Genomic DNA, 5,805 nt, shown 5'->3' on the forward strand with positions numbered 1-5,805 from the left:
TGAAAAGCATTGTAGGAGTTTTGGGAGATACATGAGTCTGTGATTTATGTGGCCTGTTTTCCTGTAGCCTACAGTCCTACAGATTCCTCCCTCCCTCCCTTTCCTTCCTTCCTTCCTTCCTTCCTTCCTTCCTTCCTTCCTTCCTTCCTTCCTTCCTTCCTTCCTTCCTTCCTTCCCCCTCCCTCCCTCCCTCCATCTCTCTCTCTTTCTTTCTCTGCTCTCCTATAGCCTACAGTCCTACAGATTCCTTCCTTCCTTTCTTCCTCCTTCCCTCCCTCCCTCCCTCCCTTTCTCTCTCTCTCTCTCTTTCTTTCTTTCTGTCTGTCTGTCTGTCTGTCTGTCTCACTCTGTCACCCAGGCTGGAGTACAGTGGTACAATCTTGGCTCACTGCAACCTCTGAAGCCCGGGTACAGGCAATTCTCCTGCCTCAGCCTCCTGAGTAACTGCGACTACAGGCGCCTGACACTGTGCCCAGCTAATTTTTGTGTTTCCAGTAAACACAGGGTTTCACCATCTTGACCAGGCTGGTTTTGAACTCCTGACCTTGTGATCCACCTGCCTTGGCCTCCCAAAGTGCTGGGATTACAGGCATGTGCCGCTGTGCCCGGCCCCTGCAGATTTCTAAGAAGGGTGTGAGGGTTGGATGTGATGAATTGATAGACTGTAACTAACTAGACTTTCAGTCTGTTTCAAAACACCAGCCTCATTGGCCTTGTCCCTGAATCTTACATACCTAAATGCAAACACACCTTCCAATTACCTGCTTGTTCTTCTACTGACTTATCTCTGCATCCTTCTTTTTATCCAATTCTTTGTCTCCATCAAATTTCTGTTTCTGGAGCATATAAAGGCAATAGGACACTTGCTCATAAGAAGCTTGAAGTTTTTAAAACGTAAAATATGCTGGTAAATATGTAACCAGATATGTGAGCAAATATGTGGGTCCAGTAGAATCCCCTAACACAAGCTATATACAAGATATGTAGACTTACACCTATAACTCAAATGTGCTTTGTGATAGCTGAATGTAGCCTGGCTACCATATGATAATGGGTATTAAAATAATGTTGTTTTTTTTTTTTTACCTCATTACAAAATTGAGGGACAACGGTAATTAATAGTTATTATCTTGATAAAGGAGAGAGTGGGTTAAAGTGGGAAAAACATTTTTAGAAATCATGCTGAGTGAATTAAAGAACTTAGGGCTTCAGAGGAAGCCTGTTGTTTTAGTAAGCAGAACAGATTTTGGTGGCTGACAAAGACCTTAGTGTAGGTGGGAAAGTTATGGTAGCTTGATTACAAGGAAAGACATGGGTACTCATACTAAAAGATGAAAATAGATATATAGGTGGTAGAAATTTTGCAATTTCATATTTATCTTTGAGTGAACTCAATTTCCAAAATTTCTGGAATTCCTTCGTTTATCAATTCAATAAGCAGATATAATATTTTGCTATTCAGGGTCCCCAAGGACAAAAAGGATATGTGCATTCTGACAAAATACAATAACAAAGCAAACAATTTTTACTTATAAACTAGTTGGTAGCTCATACAAATCACTCAAATAATGTATTATAGCCATTTCTAAACAACATTCTCTTACCCCTATGGCCTGTATACCTAAGAGTGAGTAATAATCTTAGCAGTCCCTCGCCCGCCTTGCTGAGTCACTCTGTTAAACCTCCTGCAGCTCAGGCACCATTCAGAGGTCCACGAGGTGGAAAGATGACACTTGCTTAACTGCAGATCTCTTACCTCCTCTGGAGGAATGCTGCGACACTGTGTGTGTGAGGAGGGAAAAGGTCAAATTCATCACATGGACCGGTGTATTTCCAATAAATGGGTCTGTGTTTTTTACCAAGTGGGCACAGAATAAATATTTATTCATTGATAAGTGAATGTATGAAATGAAATGAGGTCTGAGACGTCTGAAACAGATTTTTCTCTGTCTTGGATATTCCAGAGTCATCCCAGGATGTAACCCCAACTCCACCCACTTTAGGTTTTACAGCTTAACCTGTTCTTACTTGATTGAAAACACATATAGAAGACTAGGGTTTGGAAGTAGGAGGGAGTACATGGGGGTGATTAGGGATGACAAAAGAATAATATACAAGTGGCAATGTTTGCCAAAGTCAGCTTATTACAAATATATTTGTCACGACTTTGGATGTCTTCATTTCCTCCTCCTGGTAGCGTCCAGATCCACGTTGGCAATCACACTACTCTTTTCAACTTGTGTGTTTTGTGACTTTTAAGTACCATAATATCATGAGATATTAGATTTGGAGATGCTGGAAACAACCATGATGATTAGTATCAAATAGGCCAGTGTATGAACATGTGTCAGAAATTCATGCCTATATTTAGAAATAGCTACCTAAACATAGCTTGGATTCTGAAGCAAAACTACTGGGTTCAAATCTTGGCTTTGTCCTTATGAACTGTTTGGTCTTTGTCAAGTTACTCAATTTCTCTGTGCATTAGTTTGCTGCTTGAGGAATAGACTGTGGTGAGGATCGAATATATAATGTGATAAGGCAGTTCTGGGAACATAATAAGTCCCATATTAGTATTAGCTGTGATAACAATCTCAAGTAAGTCACTTACCTGCTTTGTATTTTTAATTTTCATCTTTAAAATGAGAGGCTTTGATTAGTTTGTCTCTAAGGCCCTTGTTTTAGTCCATTTGTTTTTTGATAAAGGAACACTGGAGGCTGGGTAATAAGAGTTTCTTTAACTCACAGTTCTGCAGGCTGTACTGGAAGCATGATGCCAGCATCTGCTCAGCTTCTGGTAAGGGCCTCAGGCTACTTTCACTCATGGCAGAGGTGAAGGGGAGCCAGACTATAGAAATTAGATGGTGAGAGAGGAGGCAAGAGAGAGGGGAGGGAGGTGCTAGGTTGTTTATAACAATTGACTCTTGCAGGAACTAATAAGAGTGAGAACTCACTTACCTCCCCAACCACAAGGAAGGCATTAATCTCTTTATGAGGGATTCATCTTCACGTACCATACACCTCCCATTAGGCCCCACCTCCAACATTAGAGATCAAATTTTAATATAAGTTTTGAGGGAACAAACATCCAAACAGTAGCAACCTCCTGAACCTACTGTTTTCAAACAAGGACAATTCATCCATACATTTTTCTACATATATGTGTGTGGTTAGAGAAGTGATTGATTAATTACTAGATGCTTTCCTTGACTGATGGAAGAAAGGTGATTAGGAAATTGAGGCAAGCTTCTTAACTAGACTCTAAATTTCTTGAGTATGTCTTTTCCTCCCTTTGGTACTCCAAAGCCTAACATGGTACCTTGGGATAGGGGGCAGTCAATAAACTGTTCATTAACATGAAATTAATGCTTTTTTATTTTATATGTCTAGGTGTGTGGGGATGGGAAAGTGTGGTAACTGCTTCCTAAACGTTTTGTAAGTTTAAAGCCACTAACACGGAATATTTTAAGCAACATTAGTCCTCTCTGCTGGAGATGTTCACACTGTAGGAATTCTTAGTTGATTGGTTTTGGAAGGCAGATTCTGATTTGTGTTCAGAAATCCTGGACTTTAGGAATAGAATATGGCACAGTAGACATATTTTGCCGTGTTGCAAGTTAAGATTTGTTTTAGCATTGAGGATGACATGATTTTCACTCATATGCCAAGTCTCATTTATTTGCCTTGTATTTCTGCCATTCCTTCTGGGCTCTTGCATCCATACATTTGTACAAATGTGGTGTTCTTTCTTGGTCTTTGTAAGTAGAAAGAGAGGGACAACATTAGTTAAAAGTTTAATGTTAAGGGAGAAGATAGGCCACAGAATGGCAGAAATATTTGCAAATCACGTAACTGATGAAGGAATTGTATCCAGAATGTATTAAAATTGATCCAGTTTAGATGTTTGTCCCCTCCAAATGTCATTTTGAAATGTAATTCCCAACGTTGGAAGTGAGGCCTAGTGGGAGGTGTTTGGGTTATGGGGGTGTATGGGGGTGGATCCCTCATGAATGGCTTGGTGTTGTTCTCATGATAGTGGGTGAGTTCTCATGAGATCTGATTGTTTAAAAGCATGTGGCACCTCCCCTATTGCTTTCTTGTTCTTGCTCTTGCCACATGACATGCTTGCTCCCACTTTCCCTTCTACCATGAGTAAAAGTTCCCTGAGGCTCTCATCAGAAGCTAAGCAGATGCTGGTGCCATGCTTGTATAATCTGCAGAACTGTGAGCCAATTAAACCTCTTTTCTTTATAAATTACCCAGTCTCGAATATTTCTTTATAGGAATGCAAGAATAGCCTAATACGAAAGCACAGTTCAAAAATAAAAAGTCAAATAACTCAACTAAAAAAATAGACAAATGGACAAATGGACAAAGGGAGAGGATTCTGGGAAGCTCCCAACCCCAGAGAGGGGAAGCAGAGTAGAAAGCATCTTTGTCTCACCTAGGCAACAATTACGCTGTCTAATCTATTTTGAAGCTCTGGAGTCTATTGAAGGCTTGTGGCTTTCAGGGGAAGGCTTGGACAATAAATTGCTGTTATTTTTGGTTATTTCAATTCTTAGCACAGTAGCAGTTATACCACCCCTATTCCTACCCCTCCTCCTCCATGGCAGATAGCTGTTAATTTGTTCCAGGAGCAGTTTACACACAGCTGGTGAGATCCAAGGTAGGTAAAAAGAACCCTGCCCTCCAAATGTTGGGCATCTGTGCTCTGGTCCCTGATTGGTCCCTCTGAAGACAGAGGTGCAGACAAAGACTCAGGCGGCCATTGGTATTACATCTCCCACAATTGTTTCTAGCCCCTCTACTTCTAGCAGAAGTGAATTGCGAGTGATTTAAGGATCCAGTGCCCTTTTCCTGTTTCATTTTTTTCTTCCCTTTTGAGAGCCAGACATTAACGGCTGGAAGATTCAAAAGCAACTGTATATACAGGGAAAATGAGAAATGCAAAAATTACCAAACATGCCCAGGGAAAGGGGCATGCTTAGTGAAGACCTAAAGGACCTTAATTTTATGCCTCAGGCTGATTCTTGGCACAGAAACAGCCTGCAAGAACACAAAAACAAAATCAATATCAAGACCCAACAAGTCTTAGGGAAGGAAAATAATTTAATTTCCAGAGTGACCACATTATTAAATTCAAATGTTCAGTTTTCAACACCACCACCACCAACAACAAAATTATAAGGCATACAAAGAAACAAGAAAATATGGCCCATTCGAAGGAAAAAAGTTAATAAAAACTTTTCCTGAAAGACTGAAAGCTAGCAAATTGTAGTTTTGGTTTGTAACTTCACATTCTGTTGTCTATGTGATTCAAGAGACTAATACATTTTTTAAAAATCATTAGTTTATGTTTGGGCTATACAATGTATAAAGTGGTAATTTTGTGACATCACAACAAAAATGGGCAAGGATGGAACTGTTAAAGGAACAGAGTTTTTGTATGTTATTGAATTATGCTACCTTAAATTCAAATTATTGTGTTCTAATTTGATGAAATTAAATGTAATTCCCATGGTGATCACAAAAAAAGATAGCTATAAAATATATACACAAGAAAACTATAAGGGAATTTAATGTTTCACTACAAAAAAATCAGTGAAACACAAAAGAACACAGTAATGCAGAAAATGAAGAAAAAGCAAGCTATCAGCCATATAGAAAACCAACAGCAAAATGATAGAATTAAGTTATTCCTAGTTAGTAATTACTTTAAAGGTAAATGGAATATACTTCCAGTCAAAACACTGAAATTGGCAGAATGGATTAACAAACAGAATCCAAATATATGCTGTCTAT

This window comes from Macaca fascicularis, chromosome 1, assembly GCF_037993035.2.
Source record: "Macaca fascicularis isolate 582-1 chromosome 1, T2T-MFA8v1.1".
NCBI lineage: Eukaryota > Metazoa > Chordata > Mammalia > Primates > Cercopithecidae > Macaca > Macaca fascicularis.